We start from the raw sequence: 25,475 nt of genomic DNA, 5'->3' as shown, positions 1-25,475 counted from the left end.
TGGAGCACCGTGAATGAATATAACAACGTTGTCTCTAATAAATATTAAGGAATGCAATATTCCAATTTCGAATCCAGTTTCAACAGATAAAAGTATACAAATGCCCCAAACAGCAGAATTCTCAAACTTAAAATCAATTCAATGTAAAATAGAAATCCATCAGTATTTTTCTGTGGAATGCGCTCAAATATATCAGTAGTATCATATGGTGACATAGAATATATAGCGACAAATTCAAATATATAGAATATATAGACGAAATATCGCGACACTAATGTAAAAATCTACACTACGCACACACGTATCAAACTCAAAGACAGTTATGACACAAATCAAATTGCATTCAACAACAACAGTAGATTGGTTATGAGAGTTCTGGATCCAAACATGGCGGCGTGCCCCCCATGCCCCCATGCCCCCCCCCATGCCCCCCCCATGCCCCCCCCATGCCCCCCCCATGCCCCCCCCCCATTTTCGATGGTCATTTTGATTTTTTTGATGACGGCCATTTTGATTTTTTGATGGCTGCCATTTTGATTTTTTGGATGGCGGCCATTTTGATTTTTTTGGATAGCGGCCATTTTGATTTTTTTGATGACGGCCATTTTGATTTTTTGATGGCGGCCATTTTGACGGCGACTATGATTTTTTTGATGGCGGCCATTTTGATTTTTGCTTAGCCGGATGAGTAGCCATTTTGATTTTTCATCGTCCGACAGTTTGATAATATGATTTTCGCTATGACGTCATCAGCATAATTGACCGATTTTGCCGTCTGCCGAGCAGTCATTCAGACAGCGGTCATTTTGATTTTCATCGTCCGACAGTTTGATAATATGATTTTCGCTATGATGTCACCAGTTGGCCATTTTTTTTTTTTTTTTTGATTTTTGCCCAGTCGGATGGGCGGCCATTTTGATTTTTTGCTTAGTCAGACGGGTGGCCATTCACACAGCTACCATTTTGATTTTTGCTCAGTCGGATGGGCGGCCATTTTTATTTTTATCGTCAGACAGTTTGACAATGTGATTTATTTCTTGGTCGGACGAATAGCTATTTTGATTTTCGCCGTTACCCGTAAACTTTCGTGCCAATAGTTTGCCCTAGGCGAAAATAATATTCTCCACGTACTTCGAATACATTCTTTTGCGTTAATCGACCGGATGGTGGCATCGCAATTAGATAGACAGGGAATGCTGATGACGATCCGTAAACTTTCTCGCTAATAGTTTACCCCCAGAGCGAAAATTTTACATTTGAAAAATATTAATAGAATTCATTTTTTTTTGAATTATATATATATATATATATATTTCAAATTACAGTTGCACTTAAAATGTTGATGGCGATTCGTAAACTTTCACGCTAATAGTTTACCCCCAGAGCGAAAAATAATATTTTCCATGTACATCGAATACACTCGAATTACAGTTGCACTTAATTTTTTTAAGTAAAGCTGGGGAAGTTTGCTACAATTAGATAGATCTGGGGATGTTGATAACGATCCGTAAACTTTCTCGCTAATAGTTTACCTCCCAGGGCGAAAAATAATAGTTTAGGCATGTCATTTTGATTTTTCACCGTTACCCGTAAACTTCCACCATCTGTATAAAAAGGGTTGGCACATCAAAGTTGCACATCAGTGAGTCTATAATTCTTGTGAGACGAACGCGCTAAAATCATCATGATACGTAGTAACCAGTTTACCGACGAAGAAATAATTATAGGATTCAGCGACGCGACTTCGGAGTTTTCGCTCCAAGATCTTCGGCGACTCGTTGAATGTGTCCGGAGAGCTCGTGCGCAACCGCGCAGACCGCACAGGGTATATGTTGGGGACATAACATTAATCCTGCATTTCCAAAAATGGGGAAATGAGGTGATCGCGATCTTTTCGGACATCGAACCAGATGACGATGGACACGAAGCCGATTGGATCGAGCGTCGTCAGGTCAACGAGGAATAACGACGTACAGCATCACGGGCTTACGGTTGGTCAAAACGAAATTTGGGGCACGTGTTCTGGTGATGATCGATGAGGATTACAACGTCTTCTTACCACCGAGAATCGCAAGGGTCCTGCAAGAAGATTCAAATCAGCTGGCTGAAATGTGCAACATGGCGGAGCAAAATCGCCTGCAAATGAAATATCTTGGAGGGGAATTCAACAAGCTCGAATTTTCATGCAGTTATGCACCATAAATAAACTATGCGATCCCCAACCATCACCTCTACAAAAATTCACCCGCGAGGGGATGAAAGCAGGCATGCTGGGGATCGAACTTTCACCAAGCGGATCCGAGCGGGAGTTGTAACGAATCTCGGAAATATCAACCGATACCAGCCTCTTGCTGCGGGGCTTTCGACATTCGTTGAGCTGCCCAAGGACATTCAGCGGACGAGGGTGGTGGTGAACGTGAAAAACAAAGATGATTATTGTGAATATTTACGTTTGACGCCTCTGGTGATCCGCCATCATGCGGAAACGATTTAGACTAGATTTGAAAATGTGAATTCATATACTTAACATTTATTTATGTACTCATTTATTTATTTATTTATTATCAATATATTGAGAAATTATTCATTTTCATTCGTTTACCATGAGAAAAGTTTTCAGAAAACGAAAAAAAGTTTTCAGAAAATGAAAAAAAGTTTTCAGAAAATGAAAAAAAGTTTTCAGAAAACGAAAAAAAGTTTTCGGGAAATGAAAAAAAGTTTTCCGAAAACTTTTTTCCCATTTGATTAACACGTAAAAAAAGTTTTCAGGAAATGAAAATAAGTTTTCTGAAAATGAAAAAAAGTTTTCTGAAAATGAAAAAAGTGTAATAATCGTATGGAAAATTGCAGATTATTATTATTATTATTACTATTATTATTTTCATGGTATCGAGTATGGCACATGTGCATGCAAAGGGGATAAGTGCGGAAATATTTATATATTCAAATCTCTTATTGTAATTCGAAAATACATGCAAATTATGTTACATGTCTGTTTTATTTATCCAGCTATTGTGCGAACTATCAAAAACCCAACCTCTTCACATAGATCCGATTCCCTCGTCTGCGTAATACTTTCTTCACAAGATAGCCGTTGGGGTATTTTAGCATGCGGTCATATCGACGAGATCAGCTTGCCAGGCCTCATCCAGTTCACGTACATCTACGAATCGGCGCGGATAGTTGCGCCGAGCCTGTCTGTGAAGTTCGGTTGCTATTACAGCCTTCATTGTCCACCGCTCTTCACCTTTCAATTTTTCGAATCGCCGGCCAACCACTCTGGTTCCTCAATCGATACTAATTCCCCTGCTGGCCCGCTCCCGCGTCGGTGTTGCTTGCGTCCCAACGGTACTAATTCCCCTGCTGGCCTGCCCCCGCGTCGGTGTTGCTTGCTCCCCCCAATATGTTTGAGGCGACTCAACTCATCTTCTATGATTTTGTTATTTATGCGCAGCTGTTTCAACTCCTCGTTGTGATTATGCGCGAAACTCGCAAAATTTGATTGAAAAGTATCCACAATATCCACAGCCATAGATTGTAAAGCGGTATTGAGAACTTTTAAGGAAACGGCATCGTTTTCCATCTGAGGATCGGCGATATCACACAATCGTTTGCTGTCTATATCGTAGTGGTTATCGGCGGTGGTTTTGAATCCAACACCCTGAGGCCCGCGAATAAATTTTTACCCCCACCACGCTCCGAGTGCCGTCCAAATATGTCTATACTCATCACGGGGCGGTCACAGAACAAATAATGATTCTATGTTCATCCGCCGCTAATAAACGATTCCAGCCTCACGCAACTCCTCAATAATGGAGACTATTTCATTGGAATGGCTGGTATTGCCTGCAGCCTGTGACGCCATAAGCAGTCGGAGACGATCTACAATTTCATTCGGATCATCCCAGTAGACGTAATCAACATCTCGGCCAGCCTTTCGCGCAATCTTATAGTCGGGCAAGCCTTTACCCGATTTGTTTGGCGGGCCGACGTGTTTTGCAATGAAATTTCTATACTTTGCACTCTTTAAATCATCTCGAAGGCTTCCATCAGCTTGATAACGTTTTCGATGTGCATTTGTCGTTGTTACAATTTTTATATAATTATTCTTGTCCGCGTCATTTACAACCGATGCATCGGGCGATTTTTTAAACAATAATTCAAGTAATCCTGGTGTTCTCTCATAACTTTTATCTCCCACATTGACCTGATTATGAATGAAATTGATTGGTGTATCACCAATCATCATGCCGTTCGTTAACTTTCGAACACCGTATATGGTATCCAAATCCCTCTTTTTGCTTGTGCTAAACATTTTCAAATATTGCGCCATGGAATCCGTTGTTTTTTTCACCGGCGTACTTGCAGTAGAAATTTCATCAAACTTCAGCGTTTTATCGTTTGCATCCATGAAATTCCCATCGCTCATATCCTCATCTTCCGCAACGTCACCATCATCATCATCATCATCATCTCTGATACTCTCACCATCTTTTTCTTCTTCTTCTTCTTCTTCTTCTTCTTCTTCTTTTTTCATTGTAACATGTGGTAGTTCCGTTTTAATTTCTTGTTTAATATGCCGCTGCTGCGGCTTTGAAGTATCCACCAATTGTTGCAACGGCGTTATTAACGGCTTGAATACCTCCCCCATAACCTGTTCGGTCGTGTCCTTGTCCAACTTGAGCATCTTATACTACCGTCGTATGATATCGGATGCTTTCGATATTTCACGCAATGTATCGCTATGCTTACGAATCTTGGCACTCTCCATGTTGCCGGACCGATTGTTGCAATAAAACTGTGAAAGTTTATGCTAGTTTATGCTTATAAAGCAGTCAAACCCCTTCCTATATCGCCCCTCATTGATTTTGCTATCCTTGTCAATTACGGTAAAACTGTATTTGTCATCATTCCAGCATGCCGAGCACAAGTCTTTAAATTGCTGATACGTCATGTCTGTGTTCACATGATCGTTGTAGATGTGTTTCAGATTCATATCATCCTGTCAAAATGGCACCAAGAATTTTGCATTGTCACGCACTAGGTGTTTTGGAATGCGCGCGTACGTTTGACTTAGATAAAAGCTATCGATATCGCGATGCCTGCCCATGCTGAAGTATGCTCTGATATTATCTTACTTTTCACAGGCAACATCGTTGAAAATCATAACAGAGTTGGGGCGAGCATCTTCCGGTTTTACAACCTCGTCGTTCTCACGAAACGGGAAATAACCCACACCATGCACGGGTTCTAGCAACTTTTGCAAAAATTGATACTTTGGCTGGATGAGAGATTTCGAATAGACGTGGACATTTTTGAATCGCAATCCATTGCCGTGGATAGTAAGTGAGAGAAGCGCTTTAGTTTTACCGCAATTGGATGGCCCGCGAAAAATTGCTCTCACGGTATTTGGTAGCAATTTTCCATGTCGTTTTTCTATCCTCCTCTTTCCACGTCGAACCATTTTATCGAAATTCGCGATAGGTAGTTTATCGGGCTGATCTTGAAATCTCATGATGCTTCGTTAGCATGACGACGAGAACTAAGATGGCGGTATATGAATTCCTCCTTCTATAGAAGTCACGTTAGTTGTTGCCCGACTATGAGGACGTGCACACGGAAGAAACGCGGTGGTGGTTTGTTAAATAAAATCATCAATCACCTCTCAGTTGAATTGCACGTACCGTGGTATCAGTACTGCGGACCTGGAACGAAATACGCCAAGAGGTTGGCTCGTGGAGATTTGGGGATCAATCCGCAGGATGCTGCGTGTGAAGACCACGACATTGCATAGGCAAAGAATCGCGATATCGCAGCGAGAAATCTTCCAGACAAAGCGCTTGCTGAGAAGGCGTGGAATCGCGTCTTGGCCAAGGACGCTGGTGTGAGTGAAAAGGCCTAGGGAGTCACCAGCACCATGAAAGCTAAATCTAAACTCGGAATGGGCTTAGCTGCGAAGCTGTCGAAACTGGGGGTGGCTGCGAAGAAGAAATTTAGAACAGGTGGGAAGAATAAGCATCGAAAGAGAACGGTGAATCTTAAATCCATCATCACAGCAGCAAAGGTCGCCATGCGACCGAGTTATAAAACCCTTCAGTCGGCGTTGGCCGGTGCTCGTGCGGCTGCGCGTGGGATTGTGAAAAATGCTCGTATGCGTCGCCTTATGCCTGTGCCTGATAAGATTGGTGGCTTCCTGGCGTTTCTCATTCCAATTCTGACCGGTCTAAGCGCTACTGAAACGGCACAATACAACAATGGAGGCGATTGCTTTGGGCAAGGGATCATACCTGCGACCCTACCGCAGCGGAATGGGCCTGTACTTACGTCCGGCAAAAAACTGATAAAGCTACCACACTGAGCTCTCACCAACATTAATTTACTCAAATATGCTAAAAATATAAAAATTTCGCGTTTTCGCGGTGTTTTCATGCGGAATGATCTGCCTAAATCGGGGGCAAAAATGCGAGAATCCGTAATTAATAATCTTGACGATAAAAACGGCCCAGGGACACATTGGGTTGCGTACAAGAAAAATGGTGGCCATGTTGCGTATTTCGATAGTTTCGGTGATTTGAAACCGCCTAAGGAGCTGATGAGGTATCTCGGTGTTGGTAGTGTTGAATACAATCATAAGAGGTATCAGGAATATGATACTATGATTTGCGGCCACTTATGCCTCAAATTTCTCAGCGAATAGTTACAAAAAGACAAGTGCCGCAGGAGCAAGCATTAGTCATGTCGGAATCGTTGACGTTAACACTGTCAGGCACATCCCCCGTGCTGGAGGCTCAATATTTCCCCCCAATCGAGTTATCGCCGGAGAAAAACTATGTTCTCGGACTCATCGAGTTCCTAGCATTCAATTCAATACCCAATATTCATGAGACGTGTAATAAATTTTACCTGAAACGGGCGGGCAATAGCAGAGAGAGCATTACAATACTCACGGGAAGCTACAAAATTGAGGATATTGAAAAATTTCTGCGTAAGGAGCTACCCTCCGACATCACCCTCAGTCTGAGAGCTCAAGACAACGAGCTGAACAGTGAAGTCACGTGCAATCATCTGGTAGACTTTAATCCCAAAGATTTCATCGGCCGATTATTGGGATTTAAAGCGGTTGAGCTAGCACGAGACGTTACTCATAAATCTGAATTACCAGTGGCTATACTGAAGGTTAATACTATACGCGTTGAGTGTAACATAACCGCTGGGGCGTACATAAACGAGCGTCGAGCTCATACGATTCATGAATTTTTCCCAACCGTTCCATCAGGATATAAGATCGTCGAAGTGCCTGCCAGCATCATTTGCCTACCAATCGCCATACTGTCGATACAGCATTTACAGCTGAGAATAGTTGATCAAGACGACGAGCTGATTAATTTTCGCGGTGAAACGATTACTATGCGTTCACACGTGAAAACACTGAAATAATGGGGATCGTGTTTGAGACGAGAAAGTTGGGTAAGAGTTATAAAATTCAGACGTCATGGGCACAAATCATCAGTCGCCCGACACCTCTGACAACGTTTACATCGCCCACGAGACTGACACCGCTGCACGTTCGGTTCCTCCAGAGCCTCGGTCTTCGATTACGTGGAAATTTTGGAAAATAATAATTCGTGTCCGCTGTATCCCGCGTGTGTGTTACCATAGAAGAAATAATAGGAATACAGAAACCTGTGGTATTTGACGAATCGATCGCGCACTCTGAGATTCATGCTCATCAGCCGTTTGCATCATCCACCTTCCAGAACAACGATGAAATCCATATTGTTGTCCAACATCAAAACTTGTGTCTACTGCCCAGTAAAAGCTCTCTACACATTCATGGAAAAATCACAAAATATGATGGTGTGGCTGCGGTGACGGTTACGAAATTGATCAATATGGCCGTTTGCTATTTGTTTGAGGAAGTTCGCTATGAGTTGAACGGTGTAGAGATTGATCGGAATAAAAATGTTGGCATCACCAGCACTATGAAGGGTTACGTGTCCTTGAGACCAGGCCAGTAATATAGTCTGAAAAATACCGGGTGGTTAAGTGGGGATAACGAACTAACCGATGCCGCTGGAAATTTCGATGTTGTTTTACCGTTAAATTATGTGTTAGGCTTCGCCGAGGATAATTGCCGAGTTGTTGTTAATGCTAAACATGAGTTTATTCTCACACGTTTCAACACTGATTTGAATCCCGTGATTCAGACCTCGATCACGGAAAACTTTGAAATCACTCTAAATAAAATCGAGTGGTTGTTGCCCTACATCAAACTGGCGGATAAACCGAAAATCCAACTACTCAACTACATCGCCAAGGATCCGGCCATATCCATGAGTTTTCGTTCTTGTACGTGTATCCGATGCACCCGTCAATAACGCGGCATATATGGTCAGTCAAGACATCGACGCAGATTGAGAAGCCGAGATATGTCGTTTTAGGATTTCAAACTGCAAGGAGAAACGAGCCGCTGAAAAATGCTGGCGTATTTGATCATTGTCGGATCAGAGATGTAAAACGCTTCCTCAACTCGCATTGCTATCCCTACGGAAATATGAATCTTGATATATCCAATAATCAATACGCCATTCTCTATGATATGTGTGTTCGGTTTCAAATGACCTACTACAATAAAGAAGCTGAGCCTTTGCTATCGAAGCGCGAATTTATAAACCAAGCCCCCCTTATCGCCATCGATTGCTCCAAGCAGAACGAAACATTGAAAACTGGACCTGTGGATATTCGATTCGAATTTGACTCTAGCATTGCGTTCCCCGCACACACTTCTGCCTACTTCATGATCTTGCATGACCGCATTGTTTAATATAATCCGATTAGTGGTATTGTAAAAAAATTGGTATAAGCCAATTTTGAGATAGTATGTTCAATTATTATCACTTTTATCACGTGAATAACGAAAATATGTGTTAAGTTATTTGCTCAATTTAAAATATGATGATCTGTCACCATTATTATGTATAAGCTGAAAACAGAAAGTAATTGTTGATGAATAAAAAACATCTATTCAAAGCATCCAACCGCTATTATTTGAAAAGTTCACCCACTCACCCACCCGCATGATAAATAAAACAATAGAAAATTTCCACCTATTAATGGAATATTCCTTACTTTAAACTATTTGGGGATTTAACTTCAGGGTTATGGTGAACCGTATGACAAAGCTATGAAATAATGCTAATTATGCCATCAATAAACTGTGATTAATAAGTATTTTTATTTCTTTCAACAGATGCTGCCTCCAACAATACATTCATATATATATATTTATTTTTATATATATAGATATTTATCTTACATTTATTTGAATAAATTATATCACTTAAAATTAGGTGTAACTGTAATTCGAAATATATATATTGTAACACGATTTTACGAAGGTTATAAAATAATATAATCGGTTACCCTACGGCGCAGTCACTAACCTGAATAATTAGACATAGAGAGAGATAAGATAAGAGAAAGATACGATTGATGGGCGCCAGACGCACATGCGTCAAACAGAATAGGTAATTAGAGAAAAAGATAAAGATAAAGGTAAAGGTAATAGATAAAGGTAAGGTCAGGTTCTACGACGGTTTTGCACAGCTTACTCAGTATAGACAAGATAATGGTAGAGGGGCGGAGTCGAATACAATAGACAAAATAAGAAACAGGTGAAGCAGAAATAGTATCGAATATATTGATTAAGAAGCGATAAATTTTGATAACAGGCAAACAACGGAAGAGATTGAGATACAATTACGATAAATGCGATAATTAATAATATTTACAGCCAGAGAAAAGTTAAGCGAGAAAGCTAACAAATAAGAGAACGTTTTCTGAATAAGCGAGAGGTATGCGTAGGCTCGCGATACTATGATTCGAGGTAATAACTAACACGGTTTTATAATGAATAGGCAGAACAGAAAAAGATATACGGTACTTAAATTAAGCATTGATCAAGTAAACCATAAAATATGAGAAGCGATTATAAAACACATGCGAAATACAAAAATTGTAACAGTTATCACATTACCAGAATTATCAGCGATATAACAGAGACAGGGAATTATTAATTACAAGGTAAATTCGAGGCAACAGGTCAAGTAGAAAATTATTATAAAATATAGGTACTAACAGATAATACGTAGTCTCTAGTTTGCGGTAAGCGCGAGAAGAAGGAAAGGTAATACGCGGTACGACAAAAGATAATTCAAGATAAGGCAAATAATATTCAAGAAAATTAATATGCAACATACGACAAACCAAAGAGACTACGGACAACTACGATCAGCGATATTAGCGAAGAAAATATTGAAAAAGATGTTAGGTGATAAGGCACAATACTCCAATGTCAAATGAACGACGAGCAAGACCACGCGGCGATGTAAGATCGCTCACGCGGTACACTCACTAAGATAAATCAATCAAAGGTAATAGGTAAAGAGACAGATATGAACTAATCAGAGAAAATATAGCGAAATAGCAATGCTCAATAGCTAAGATACAAATTGATCATTTAACGGAACGCGCTGCTATACAGCGATATTAGACATCTAGATATTCTAGAAGAGAAAGATAATAAAATGAAGCAATAGTCACTACCAATGCGTAAGTAATAGTTAACCAGTCGCGAAGTTACTTGCAATAAGAAAGAGAAGGGGACAAGATAGGAGATAATAGACAATAAGGTACGAGCCCAGGTGGCTCAAGCAGACCAACTGCAAGGTAACGATAAAGAGAGAGATAATAGAGAATAAGGTACGAGCCCAGGTGGCTCAAGCAGACCAACTGCAAGATAACGATAAAGAGAGATAAAGGTAAAGGTACGATATATTGCAAGTAATCTCGTGGCTTCACAAAATATTAAAGAAACCTCACTTACGTAAAAAGAAGATAGAGAAGGCACCGAAGATGCGGTAACAGTAGCAAAACTGAATTTACAATACGAGAGATACAAGAGATAATAATAGCAAAACTGAATTTACAATACGAGAGACACAAGAGATAATAATAGCAAAACTGAATTCACAATACGAGAGATACAAGAGATAATAATAGCGGTACGATATAGCGATAGCACGTCTTCGTAGAAGTACGATATAGCGATAGCACGTCTTCTTAAAGCGATAACTGAACGTAGAGTGACGAGACGAGCGATGATCCTGATCCTCGTCGCGCTGCTGTCACGTGATTTTTCCGCAAATTCGCGGTATTCTAATTGGTCAGCAGGTTGCGTAGGTCTGGTCTACGGATAGGCGGCGATAATCCCTCGCCGCTTGTTTTTCTTCTTCCTCGACGCCAGGTATCGAGGTATCGGGATGTCGGAAGGTAGTCGGAGATGTTTTCCCTCAGCTGTGCGGTATCGTTGGTGAGAGGGGAGGTCGTACTGCTCATGTGTTGCGATATTGAGGTGTGCGACAATATTACGTCACCGGTCCTTTGGACTTGCGACCGACTGTACTTCACTCCTTGCTTTACTGGTACTCCCCGTTGTAGCTATTTCGTCGGCGCTGCATCCCGGCCCTCGCCAATTGAAGCCCTCATGCCGGAACGATCTGGTGGTGATGGCCCTCAACCCGGATCCCCACACTGTATCCACCATATCTACGTGGTCAGCGCATCATAGCCTATTCCACGCCGCAGTCCTTCGATAGGACGGTTCGTGAAGAGAAAACCGTCCTCTATTTGATAGACAACGACTTAGTAGGTGTCGTCGCCCGTTCAGCTCCAGGCTGATAAGTATCGTCGACGGGAGGCTTTGTTGTGTTTTTGACGCACAGCCCTGTACGCCGCCTGACGATGCATCCGAGCGGTAGAAGCATTGATTCGTGGTTCGGCTCCTGGCCGATAAGTCTTAAATAGTTGGAGGTACTATTTGTGCATCACGCACGACCCTATTCGACAACTAGATAGGCATCCATCGGGAGTGGTTTCAGCGGTATTCGTTCGTCTGTAGTCGGTGCTGGTCGGTGTTGAGCTGGTACGTGACCCCTGTCAGGTAGTGTCCTGGTATCTTGACGCGAAGGTCTCGTAGATGGTTCTCGTAGAGCGTTACAGAATCAGAAAATAGAATAAAATTAGCTCAATAGAGAGAATTCAACTTAAAGATAATTAGTCGTTCATTTTTGGAGTATTGACCTCAGACGTGCTTTCGTTATTTTTAGCGATATTTGTACCTAGGGAAGTGCGATAGTTCAACAAAGTGACGGGGCACGAAATACCACGTCACAATATATGACTACAATAAATTCTATTAATATTTTTTCTGTTTTTCGAAAAGACAGAACGCTTTCGTGAGAGACCCCGTGCACTCGTTGACATACCACTTCTTCAAACGCTGAACATTTTCGAAGGCGCAGTTGTATCCCGTTGCAGCGTTTCCATGATAATCACAGCACCAACCCGCCTCTTCCATATGTTTCAGTTTTTCCAGTGATGGTGGTGAAATGTGTAAATCTTCTATGTTTGTTACCGGTTTTGTCCCACAAAGGATCTTCGTCAGCCACCGTTTCTTCTCCTCACCTTTGACATGTACATAGCATGCATATTTAGCAGCCTTTTTCACAATTTTATGCACCTCAGCATAAGATTCGATTCCCGCATTCCAGGGTATTCCGTGAAAATTGCGTGTTAGCCAAGCGTTGGTAGCTTTGTGTTCAGCTGGTAGATCCGCCCAGGGGGAGTTCACTCTTTACCCCCACTCCAAGCAATTTTGGCAGGCTGCATGAATAAGGCGCGACAAGTTACGAAAACAAAATTCTACTAGAAGTGAATATTTTAGAGTGGTAGAACTGCTAATAATAATAATGTGCACATGTGCAGCCGGAAAATAATATTCCGCCATTCTTGTATCCTATGTTACTGCGATTACATGTGTAAACATTGGTTATCTTGAATTTTTTTGTGATTTCGAGCATTATTTGTCATTTACTATTTATTATTGATTTGTTATTTTTATTTAAAATTATTTATTTTTGGAGCTGACTTTTATTGCTATTTAACTATTTACAACTGCAATTTTTAAAATCATATTCTCTTTCATTTAAACTTCTGCGCTTAAATTTTCTCTAATCACATTACTAGGTAGAGGGCGCTCTTAACATCCTAAGTAATGCTGACATGTTACTATACTCTAGCAAGAAATAACTATAGAAATATAGTAACTGCGAATTTTTCAATATTGTGTTGGTACAGTGTACTCCTGCAGCCTGCCAAAATTCGGTCCCATCTAAAAGCATTTAGTGAACTCCCCCTGGATCCGCCCAAGCGTACGGCGGTTTGAAGAGAATGCTGCTCAAACCCTTTAAGATGCAAAGTTCCTTGGGTATAAATTTATCGTTGGGGCCAACGAAACTTTGAATGTCCATGATCATCTCCATATTGCAAGTTGGAACAGTGCTTTTTGTTACGCTTAAATTGCTCATCTGTCACACAAAAATTCAAATTTATTGTATTCGCGTCCTTGATATTTCATTCGTAGAATGCCCTCGATTATCGTCTTCTGCATCGCGTTAAATTGCACTACATCATTCTTCATGAGGCTTACAACTCGTGGGGGTAAAAATATTTCGAATTGTTCATTGAGCGCGAGAAGAATACTCGTGCCGTACTTAGTATTTACACGTCTTACCCCCGTCACACTGTACTCCTCCCCAACCTCCAGATCTGACATTCTCTTGGTAGGTAGCGTTTCCAGACGACAGACGAGATAGATTTTATTTAGATCCATCACGTTCGATGTAGATTTTATAAATTTGACGTTCTATGGATACTGAAGTGCACAATAGGAAAACTTTGAGAACAATATAACGTGTTGAATGAGCTCGCGATTTATATACCAACTAACCACACTCTCCCCCCTAATAAATTCTTGAAAGTGAAAGTTGACGAATCATCATCAACATTCCCGGCCTATCTAATTGCGATGTCGCCATCCGGTCGATTAACACAAAAGAATGTATTCGAAGTACGTGGAAAATATTATTTTTTGCCCTGGGGCAAACTATTAGCGTGAAAGTTTACGGGTGACGATGAAAAATCAAAATGGCTATACATCCGGCCAAGCAATAAATCACATCATCAAACTGCCTGACGATAAAAAATCAAAACGGCTGCTCATCCGACTAAGCAAAAATCGAAATGGCCGTTTGTCACACAGCAAAATCGAGCGAGTATACTGGTTACGTCATGTATGTTAACCGCTGGTAGCAATGTCATGGGTATTTTTTGATTTAGAACTGTCATATCCTATCTACTGTACTAAAATGGATGAACAAAACTAAACTAGATGTAAAAGATTTATGAGTATTTTACGATAAGGGTGAAACAGCATATGTGGATTTACTAAACCTATATATAAATATAAACATATTCCGTTTGACGGATTTGTCAACCTTGTTCAATTTCCAGACGAAATAAGAACTTTTTCAGTGATCAAATGACGAAAAATGTATTTAAAAACAGTTTTTTTTAAATAAAAAAAAATAAAAAAAATTGTTTCGTATTTTCGACTACATATTATTGCAGAGCACTAAAAAATGAACAACTTTTCTATTCAAACTTTTGCCACATCTATTTTTGTTTCGAAGATATCAGCGAAAAACGAAAAAACCACCGATTTTTGAGAATTAATTTCACCCCTTAAATATGCGAGTGGGCCACTAATTTTTTGTGAGGGTTTATACTTTGGTGTGAACTATAAAATACAATTTTTTTGACCCAGGTTGGGGCGTACAGTAAGGTGACCTTCCTTGTTAGTACAGCCTGTAGCGGGTTTAAATTCACGAACTGATTGGAAATTGCTATGTCATCATAAGGATTTGACAATTGTCACAATTGAGAAAGGCTCATCTTTAAATTGAGAATCTTTTCGTTAAAAAAATATGTTTGCGTATTTAGTAGGATATAAGACAAAGTATTGATAGCGTGACTTTTGTTATTTATACTTCCAGTCAACGGCTGTTTTGAACTGCTTGTTGTGTATCGGGATAGGGAAAATCGCTGCGTGCGTGCGGCCTTTGGGTGACGCAGACAATTGCGTCCGTGCGTACATAACAAGTACACCTATCAATATTGCGACTCTGGAGATAATAAGTTCTAATTTTCAATCTGCAGTGTCACTAAATACTACGGGCCAAATGAAAATTGACTTTCCTATTGTTTTTTCAAAGTTTTATGCTGCTATCAAAAATAATACGTCACTGTCTAGAAAAATATAATTACAGAGGTGATTGTCAATGTTTCTCGTTTTAATATTTGCGACATACTATCAATGAATAATATCTACCTGTTACTTGAAAATGGAAAAATCGCTGCGTGCGAGCGCACGGACGCAATTGTCTGCGGCACCCAAAGGCCGCACGCACACAGCGATTTTTCCATTTTCAAGTCCTTTTCCAAGTCATTTTCCAGTCAACGGCTGTTTTGAACTGCTTGTTGTGTATCGGGATAGGGAAAATCGCGGCGTGCGTGCGGCCTTTGGGTGCCGCAGACAATTGCGTCCGTGCACTCGCACGCAGCGATTTTTCCATTTTCAAGTAACAGGTAGATATTATTCATTGATAGTATGTCGCAAATATTAAAGCGAGAAACATTGCCAATCACCTCTGTAATTACATTTTTCTAGACAGTGACGTATTATTTTTGAAGGCAGCACAAAACTTTGAAAAAACAATAGGAAAGTCAATTTTCATTCGGCCCGAAGTATTTAGTGACACTGCAGATTGAAAATTAGAACTTATTATCTCCAGAGTGGCAATATTGAAAGGTGTACTTGTTATGTATGATCATAAGAAATATTACAGAATAATATCCAGTCAGTTCTCGAATTTGCCCGATACGGGTTACACTTAGGAACTAGAACGGATTTTTAATTTCTATAACTAAACCAAAGTTATGCTAGATTGTGTTACTTCAATATTTAATTTTCACCACATGAATAAGCCCTTAAAAATTGAATAAAGGTATTCGCACGAGCAATTAATTATAATACAAAAAACATTGCATTATCACTATGAACATAATTTTGATCGTTATTACAATCATTCGATTCAGTGCAAATAATATTGTCATCGCTTGTACAATTTCGTTGAAGCCACAAAGTTTGAAGAAAGAATAGAAGTATGTGCCCGCCAAGTATGTAGCTCTTGGAATAGTAATTCGATATCACTACACGAAAAGCGAGGTCCGACTTCACGACCTGTACGTGCGGGGAGGTCGTGCTTAGCATTTTTCTTGATTTCACGGAAAAGATTGACGTTAAGTTTTTCATTATAATGTAATTATGGTACTTGACGGCTTTTTTTACATTTCAGATGTTTTTGATTTGGATTTCACTACTTTTTGCATGTCTCCAACAGCAGCAATAATGTATCGTATAACCGATCATTCATGATAAACACAATAGTTCCACCGATCAAGACATATGACATTTGCAGTTGATAATGTTGCGCGCTGTAATAACTCACTGGGGAATGAAATCGAATAGATATACAACTTGAACTTATATAAAAAGAAAGATAATGCACTGGTGATAAATGAAGAGTTGCAAAACGTAATTGTGCAAGCGATGGTGCAGGTAAGTTAAAGTATTTTGCACAGTAATGCACAGTAATTAATATGTAATTTGAAACTGAACAATACAATTTAGCCATGCATATACCGGGACAATCTATGGAAACTATACAGTCAATGCGCATGCGCGAGTTTTATCGGCTGCTCGGGCAGGCTGGCCACTCCGAGTTTCAGCCGTCAAACTCTGTTTCTAGCGGCGATGTAGTTTATACGAATTTTTGAGGTTAGAATCACAAACAGTCAAGATAGTGACTCGGAAAACACTTGTTATTGAGTCGGAAAGTTGATTATTCAAAGAACGGTCGAAACTTGATGCTAATACTCTTTGAAAATTAGCTTTATTCGACTGAAATGAGAAATCTGTTTGAATATTGGGTGCTTGGAAGAAACGCAGCTGGTAGGTGGGAACACTTTATTTGATCACTTTTATTATTTCATACATTGGCAATAAAAATGAAATTTTTTTCTATGAACAGGTGATACGGCCAAAATAATTATATCTCTAATATTCACTGTTATCTGCGTATTCAATTTATCACACGGACAAAGATCATAGCCACTTTTAAGCAACTGAGCAACTTTCTCACTCTCTTGTGATTTCAGGCAGTAATATTAAATTTTAACACTATCGAAAATAAGACATTAAACCGAGTGTTCGAGAGATTTAAATATCTCACTATCTATAATAGTACTGTGAATCTTTTTTTCTCGAAAATAGTTCAACAAAATTTACAAATAGTCGATAGCTATAGTCAATGTATTTTTTCCGATCAATAAATTATTGCTACTACTATTAAAAATTTTCCACTGATTATAAGAGTTCATTGCGCAAATTGTCAATGATGTTCGATTAAATAAATGCAGGGAATCTAATACTCAAATTGAAAGTTCAAGTAATATTAGATTTATTAAAATGATTTCTGTATATCATGTTAGTGCGGTTCGATACAAAGAAAATCTAATCGGAAGCCTAGAACTCAGGAACTTAGATCATATCCTGTGACACAAGTTGAAAATCAACTTTCTCAAAATGCGCCTTAACTTCACAATTTGCTTCAAGGACAATCATGTTTTAGAGTAATGTCAGAATATTAAAACGACGATGTTGACTTATAGGATTCAAGATTGTGTCCCTTGTTCCATCAAAATGAATGAATATCTGGTTTTCAACGAAGTTCATGAAGATTTTTTTCCAAATAATGTAATGCGATACAATATCTTGTTTATAGTCCTCCGAACATCACCTTGTAACATGGATATTTGGAAAGAGTCTCTGTGTTGCAGAAACCATTATAAAATACTTCGTTTTCAATTCGTGCCACTGAATAACTACTGCGTTTCAAGTTCCATTTCCAATCTCAGGATAAGATTTTTTTGTTCCAGACAATGCTCATATGAAATGGAGAAATAATTACGGTAAATCGAGATTCACAAGCTTTCAGTCTTAGCGTAGGACCCCGTAAAAAGTGTAAAATTGAATTTGGTCTCAAGCTATCGATAAATTGCATTGTAATAAAAGAGTTAGCGAGTGAGTAAATCCTATAGCAGACCAAGTGATTAATTGCAAAGAAACGTGTACTGGTAAGTAAATGCATTCTTTACACTTAACTGGGGTTCCACGAGACCGAAGCACGGGTGATAACTGCAACTAGCTAGCCAGATGACACCGTCGACTAAGATTAACTTTAAATACATTTTTAACTGAAGTTATTTTACATTTCTAGATTCGGATTGGTTCAGTTTGTGTAGCAAAATTCAACCGTACAATTTAACTGAGTACTTGAAAGACTATTTATCTGAATTTAATGCCAAAAAAAGTAAAAGTAAGCTTCAGAATAAGGTACCAAATTGAATGGTATAAAATTCGAAAAATAATGCTGGTCAATGATAGTGCTTGAATTACAATCGTGCACAGAGTGATTCCTCAGTAGAATGAATTGGCAGCAACAGCTGAGTAACATACTTATCGCTATGGGCTCGATCGAAGCAAAAGGATGGGATGTTCAGCCACTATGATCTGTAGTGTATCCCGCTCTTCAATTTTGCTTCAACTGATGTTAAGAAGGTGACGATGGCTTGACGAAATTCGCTCTGGCACCTGATGTCTGACGGAATAACCAGGTTTGATGGTTGTAATGATTGCACCGCTCGAGAAACCAGAATCCTTGTCACGGAAACGTTTTGATCATAAGGTAGGGCATAATTTTCCTCCTGTCAATCGAAGTTTAAATTCCGAGCCTGCTGAAAAAAAAACGAATTTTATCATTGAATCCATGTGAAAATATTGTCATAGTCAGAGATCATGGAATTAGAAATTTACTCACATACTCCCATGCCTGACAACTTAAGTCCCACTTTAACTATGAATTATTTCATACCTGACAATGTTGGAAGATATTAATATTAGACAAGAGCTTCTGATATTTTTGGATGCAACTACTTCCCAATAAAATGTTCAAAACATAAGTCGTGAATGAGACGCATCTTCAATTTGATGTAAATAAAGAATCTGTTTACGATAAACGCTGTTTTTATTTACCTACCTCTGTTTAGACTCCCACCTGGTAATGACGTTTTACATCAAATTTCAGATGTCTTCTTTCAATAAATAATATTCAATTTCTGTATCATTTTATATTTGCTTTTCCGTTGAATTTTTTATTGCGTCGGTTCAATATTTTCCGATATCGACCACGGTATTGCTGAATGATACTATTCTTCTTAGAAAATTCACGCTACTCAAAAATAAACAACAACATAACTTCAATCCGCAGTTTTACGCGCGAGAGATCTACAGCTCTTGAGTTTTGTCTCATTTTGCGTACGTTGGCCTCCTGCTCAGCAGACGAAAGGATCGCCGCGGGGCAATATCACCGACCAATAAGATTGAATTATTTGGCGCATGCGCATTGACTGTATAGTTTCTAGAGATTGTCCCTGTATGTTAATGCTCTTATCGGTAACAATTTCGTCGGTAAAATGTGTGCCATCTCACTATAAAAATTTGAAATGTCTGCTAATCCGACGGCAAAAAAATCAAAATGCCTGCTCGTCTGACAACACAAGAATCACGTTATCAAAATGCCTGTCGGTAAAATCGAACAAAAATACAGGTGGCGCCATCTATGATAACGCTTCCGACGGTAACACCATCGTTGGTAAAGCTTACCCCCTCATGGGCAACATACCCACTGTCGGCAAGGCAGGAATCGGGCCTTCTCAGTCACTATGTCGCCATTTGCCGTTCCAGAACTCTTTTATCTTTACTACTAATGATTCATGCTCTAATAAGCCATATTTGTGACACAAGCGCCTTTGCTGATTATGAATTAGACACAATTCAAAAATCCTTGCTTTGATCGAGCAACATATCCGTTATTCAACTAATTAATTTGATTACAATTCAATTATTTCTAATAGTTCAATTACTCAATAAAACCGTTACCTTAGAAGAAAATTCAATAACAGCACGTGTGGAAACATTAGCCTACAAAATGTTGATATTATTGGAGAAATATCTCAACGTTTATCGCAGCTTCAATCTGCTCCAACTCCCGCAGAAATCACGGTGGGAGAAATACCCATCGCTGATTTACCTGAGAGCAGAGTAAAAAAAGTTTTTCGTGCACTTGGTTCCTCACATTTGTTGATCGACGTACTAGACATACACGCTATAGTGAATAAAATTACCAGTACGACTAGTGATCAAAGAAATCCGACGACAGAATCTAGGTCACACACATCGCTTATTGTGACGCTGAAAACATCCAAGGTTCGTGATCGTGTAATGGTTAAAAGGCGTGAAAAAAAGAACTTAGCTGTGAAAGACGTATTTGGACGTGAATATACTGTAGGCGGTCCTTAAGCACGGGCGCAAACGAATTTTGACGCGTTCAACCTCTCGATAAGTTCCAAATAAATAGATAAAAAGGTGTGCAAAATGTCGGCCCTCAATTTCAATTACATACCGCGCCTTCAACCGTGAACTTTCTAACATTGAAAACCCATTTAAATTTTAGACATTTCCGATTTTTGTTTGTATCAATTTTCTCAATGGCTCTAAAAATATTTTCTCTGCGTGAATCCATTGAGTATCAACACAACAACAAAATCTCTCGGATTTTAGACCCAAATTCCATTCTTGGAGGACGAAATTCGTACTATATGGAAGCTCAAACCCCCGATTTTTTCTAAATTTTATGATTATCTCGTGAATAACTGAATTTACGGTGGAGTTTTATGGAATATTTTTTGTAGGAAATTTTTCAGCTACAAATACAATCGAATAAGGTTAATTCATCCATTTTATTATTTTTTTTTTTTTTTTCACAAACAAAGAAATATATAAATTTTTTATTATTTTACAAAAAATCTCGCATCGCAGTCCCTTTTCTTGCATCAGGAAATTGCTTCCGGTGTTCAGACACAAGTTGGAGGATGTATTGTTTCTGAGTCTCGTTGTTGGTCAGAATATTATTATATTCGTCAATTAGTCGTACTGCCCACTGTGCTGGATCATTCACGACTTTCAATTGTGTCACTATCGCCAAATCTTGTCGAAATGTTTCCTCTTTTCTTCACTCCGAAGGGTCGACGTTGAGGAATTGCGTACATTGGTACGCAATCCCAAATCTTTCGAAAAACATGAGACAGTGAGGAGTGATGAAATGGTCTAAGTCTGTTCAAGAGATTTACCACTTCCTTGTGGTTTATTTCGAGTCGTTTGGGACAACTTTCTCTCATTTGATCATCCAATGACTCATCCATATTCACTTCGATAACCATTCTCCGCTTCAAATCAATCGACAAACTCTCGTCAAAAAACGCCATAGCAATAGCTTCAGGGCTAAGGTACCACAAGTGATTGATGAATTTTTTCACAGTTACTTTAGATATTTGTGAGTCGATCGACTCATAATCGTACAGTGTTTTTATGAATCCCAAATCATGGTTCGGAGCTTGTGGTGCAAGGTGACATGTAAACCATGCCTTGATATGTATCATCACGATGAAAATACAAATTTGTCTTATCGCCTTTTCTTCCTCTGCAGTAAACTGAAAGCTATCTCTGAATAAATAGATTTTTGAGCAGTATAGAGCTTTTGCCATCCAGCGAGCGTGATGCGTACCTCCTGGTCTCCTAAATTTTACGTCAGAGGGCCGGACAACACCGAAGAATATAAGTGTCAAGTTCAACTATTCCTTGTAATCTTCTCGTGGCTGTACAACGGTTTGAATTTTTTCTACGAAACACCGAATACTTTGAACGTGATCTTGTAGTATACTCTTCACAGTCTCAGTCTGCATTTCACTCTTAGATTTCGATTGGTCGATGACGCTCCAACTCCTTTTGAACCTCTTGAAAATTGGAACTTCTGGTCCACTTGATACTGGCATTTTAACATCAAAAACTGCTTTCAGTACCAATTCGAAGATATGATGTCGGCAAGGGATATACAAAAGACCTTTCTGCAAAATTCGTTTAAGTATAGTTTCCGCACCTTTCATAGTTCCTAAATTTCAAGCTGTTGTATCACAACACAATGCCTTAATAGACTCAGAAACACCCCAATCTTCTAAAACTTCATATATTGCTGTTGCTTGAGCTTCTCCTGTGCCACTTTTCATTTCTGGGATCCCCGAAAGTTTTTCTGTGTCTGCGTTCGTCATCACAACAGGCAGTCTGTCAAGAACTTGACGTTTCAATAGATTGGGCAGTAACTTCCCATCCCAATGAAGAACAGCTGCCTTTAGCTCGATTTCTTGAAATACTTTTTTTCAAATTCCTCGCTTTTGCTGCACGTAATCGTTCTCTGTACCGACTAATAGATGTTTTGTTTATAATTAACGTTGATATATCGTAATTGAGACGATGAGCAACCGTGCCAATCAAGTGTACGGCTTGTCTGTCTGATAATTTGCATAGATTCAATACTGCGACGAGCTTTTTATCAAAAATATTGATCGTTCCTCTCGATTTTTTTGGAGCCAGTGGTCCAGACTGATTTAAATTCTCAGACAACCATTCATTTTCACAACTCACCGTCCCATCGCCACTTGAAGCGAGTTCAACAATTTCATCTGAAATAAATTATCCGTGATGATTTTGTCTTATTGAATAGGGGTTATAGCGAATTCATAATAAGAATGTGAAATCTAATGATTACTTACTCCATAATGCTTTTTCTTCTTCCAGTTTCTCCAAGCATCTCTTTCTCAACTCTTCTTGTTCTAAACGAATTCTTTCTTCTCGCTCATATATCGGTTCAATGTTTTGTATATAACCGACCCGCTCAGGTTTTCTTTGGTTCAATACGAACTCTTTTTGTACTTCATCAATCTTTTCAAAAACTTTAGCATGAGCGATGTCGAATAGAGTCTTCAATTCAGAAGTAAAAGCTTCTTCTTTTGGTTCATTAAAAAATTTGTCACGATTCTTTTGTAGTCGCCACCAGGTTTGATAGAGAGACTCCAATTGTTCGATGCAGTGGATTCGTTGTTTGGTCGGTATTCGTGCTGTTTGCCAAAAGATTATGACTTCATCAATAACCAATGCTGCACTTTCTCGCAATGTCATTTGATTAAACTCTCGTAAATAGAAAAATAGGTCTTTCAGTACTTTTAGTTTGGATGGTAATTCATTGCCAACTATCCGTGTGTCGATATCTCCAATCAGAAATACATTCTGACGTAGTCTCCGAGTCAAGGATGTCATAAGATCGATTACAATTCAAAATTCATGCAAACGATCATCAAGTTTCAAAGAATCATGGTCTTAATCACTTGGTCTATTCACAGTGTTATTGTGACGCGAGATTGTATTTGAGGCTAAACTTCTGACTCATGTTTACGAATGTCAATAATATAGAGAGCCTGCCTTGCCGACAGAAGGTATTTAATCCGACAAATGCGCCAAATTCGAATTAAAAATTCAGAATATTGTGTTCGGACGCAAAAAAGTGTATAGTTGCCTATTTGGCACACACAATTTCCTCGGTGGATTATATGATCGCTAGAATTGAGTGAATTTAGAAAAAAATGACAGAAAACTTTTAAACATTACGCGTACAAAAAAAAATCTATGAAACTTTACCGTAAAATAAGTTATTTACGAGAAAATCATAAAATTTTTAAAAAATCAGAGCATTGAGCTTCTATATAGTACGAATTTCGTACTCCTAGAATAGAATTTGGGTCTAAAATCCGAAAGATTTTGTTGTTGGGTTGATACTCAATGGATTCACGAAGAGGAAATATTTTTAGAGCCATTGAGAAAATTGAAACCAACAAAAATTGGAAATGTCGAAAATTTAAATGGGTTTTTAATATGAAAAAGTTCATGGTTAAAAGCATGGTATTTAATTGAAATTAAGGGCTGACATTTTGCACATCATTTTTTTTTTTTTTATTTGGAACTCATTGAGAGGTTGTACACATCAAAATTCGTTTGCCGCGGTGCTAAGGGACCCATTGATATACTGGTATAGTGTTTGTGAATGAATTTATTCCTGGTCCTATCTCCAATCTGCTTCGTCGTATTAAGGCTTAAGCTGCAGAGGCTATCCGTAATAAGTGTGTATCAAATCTGGCCAAATTCGTGTGCGCAAATCTGATAGAAGTCCCGTAATAATCATCAATTCTGAAATTGTTGTAGCCAAACTCATCCGACTTTGATCGCAGCGTGCTAAAACTTGTCGGAATAGTATCGTCCCGTAAAAGCAAGCCCGACCTCATATCAGTATAGCTCAACTTATGCTAACAACTATACTAATGCGAATTCATTATTAAGCCATTTTTATTTAATCAAAGCTCATCTGGGCACAAGTTTTTATCATATTGTTACAAAGGGTGAAATCACCCGTTTTGCCCCTGTTTAATGATCTAGTAGTCATCATAGATAAAAGACGTTTATAAACCTCTTATGTCTTTCAAAAGAATAAGGTTGCTGCGTCAACCAACATTATTGTAAAAACAGTCCATCTCGAGACTTTAAAAGGAGAGCTTTGTCACAAAATAAATCCTGTTCCTTTCTTAATTTTCCGCTTTGTAACAATATAATAATTTTAAAGACCTGGCATCACTTTCACGTGCCAGACGACTTAGTGCGTCCCAAAAATTATTTTCTCATTTGAAATGAAAGATCAGGAATGCAAGTAATTTACTGGGCACCGATTATAAATCCTCTTCACCTGCGTGAGGTGGCGCTATCCCAATATATACATTTCATAGATTCTGCTATAACTTACCATAGAGCGACCAATACATGGTTTGATGTTTGTATTGTCAACTGTTCGGACAAGAGCCAGTCGTTTACAAAATCTGAGTCATCATTTATAGCTGGTCACGATCTAATAGAACTGGAGTATGAGGTCAAAATGCGACTGTGTGCAGAGCGCATGATATCTCACCAAAATTATAAACGTTTTGAGCTTGCTGCATACCTCGAGACTCTCAAGTGAATTGGCTGATCACTATCCCTTTAACTCTCATCTTTGCCACACTGCCGACGATGTTGACATCCTTACGAATTCTTCAGTCAGATTCTATCGTACTTTCTACCGAAATTTACTCACCGTTACAAAATACCAAACCACGCGTGCCGTGGCTAACTAAAACTTAAAATCTTGCATCAAAATGCGGAACTCTCTATACGAACAAGCAAAACGTTCAGGAAACCTACCAGGGTTAGTTATATTTCGGCATTATCGAGATGAACTTTCAGATTATATGAAATTATGGAGAGATGATTATAATCTGAATAAAATTTCGGGTATTGCGGATGCTACTAAATTGTGGAGAGATGTGGCCAACCTGGGACTTACAAAACCCCACCAATTGTTACCCCTCACTTTTTTCTTTTCTCCTGAGGAACTGAATATTTCGTTCACTATTGTTTCTAA

At 39.0% G+C, this 25,475-nt stretch overlaps 1 protein-coding gene and 1 long non-coding RNA gene across 5 annotated transcripts in view; one reads left to right on the top strand and one right to left on the bottom strand.

Annotated features, from left to right (window-relative positions):
- LOC124294980 (dipeptidase 1-like) overlaps positions 1-25,475 on the bottom strand; it is a 1,606,684-nt gene that overhangs the window by 1,346,726 nt on the left and 234,483 nt on the right. The window lies entirely within an intron of this gene.
- On the top strand, positions 16,880-17,232 carry LOC124294986. Its single transcript, XR_006904889.1, has 2 exons — positions 16,880-16,972; positions 17,052-17,232. It is a non-coding gene; the product is annotated as an uncharacterized LOC124294986 (long non-coding RNA).

Source organism: Neodiprion lecontei, chromosome 6 (genome assembly GCF_021901455.1).
Source record: "Neodiprion lecontei isolate iyNeoLeco1 chromosome 6, iyNeoLeco1.1, whole genome shotgun sequence".
NCBI classification, from domain to species: domain Eukaryota; kingdom Metazoa; phylum Arthropoda; class Insecta; order Hymenoptera; family Diprionidae; genus Neodiprion; species Neodiprion lecontei.
Note: the sequence above shows the minus strand (reverse complement) of the source record. Positions and strands in the feature narration are given on the sequence as shown.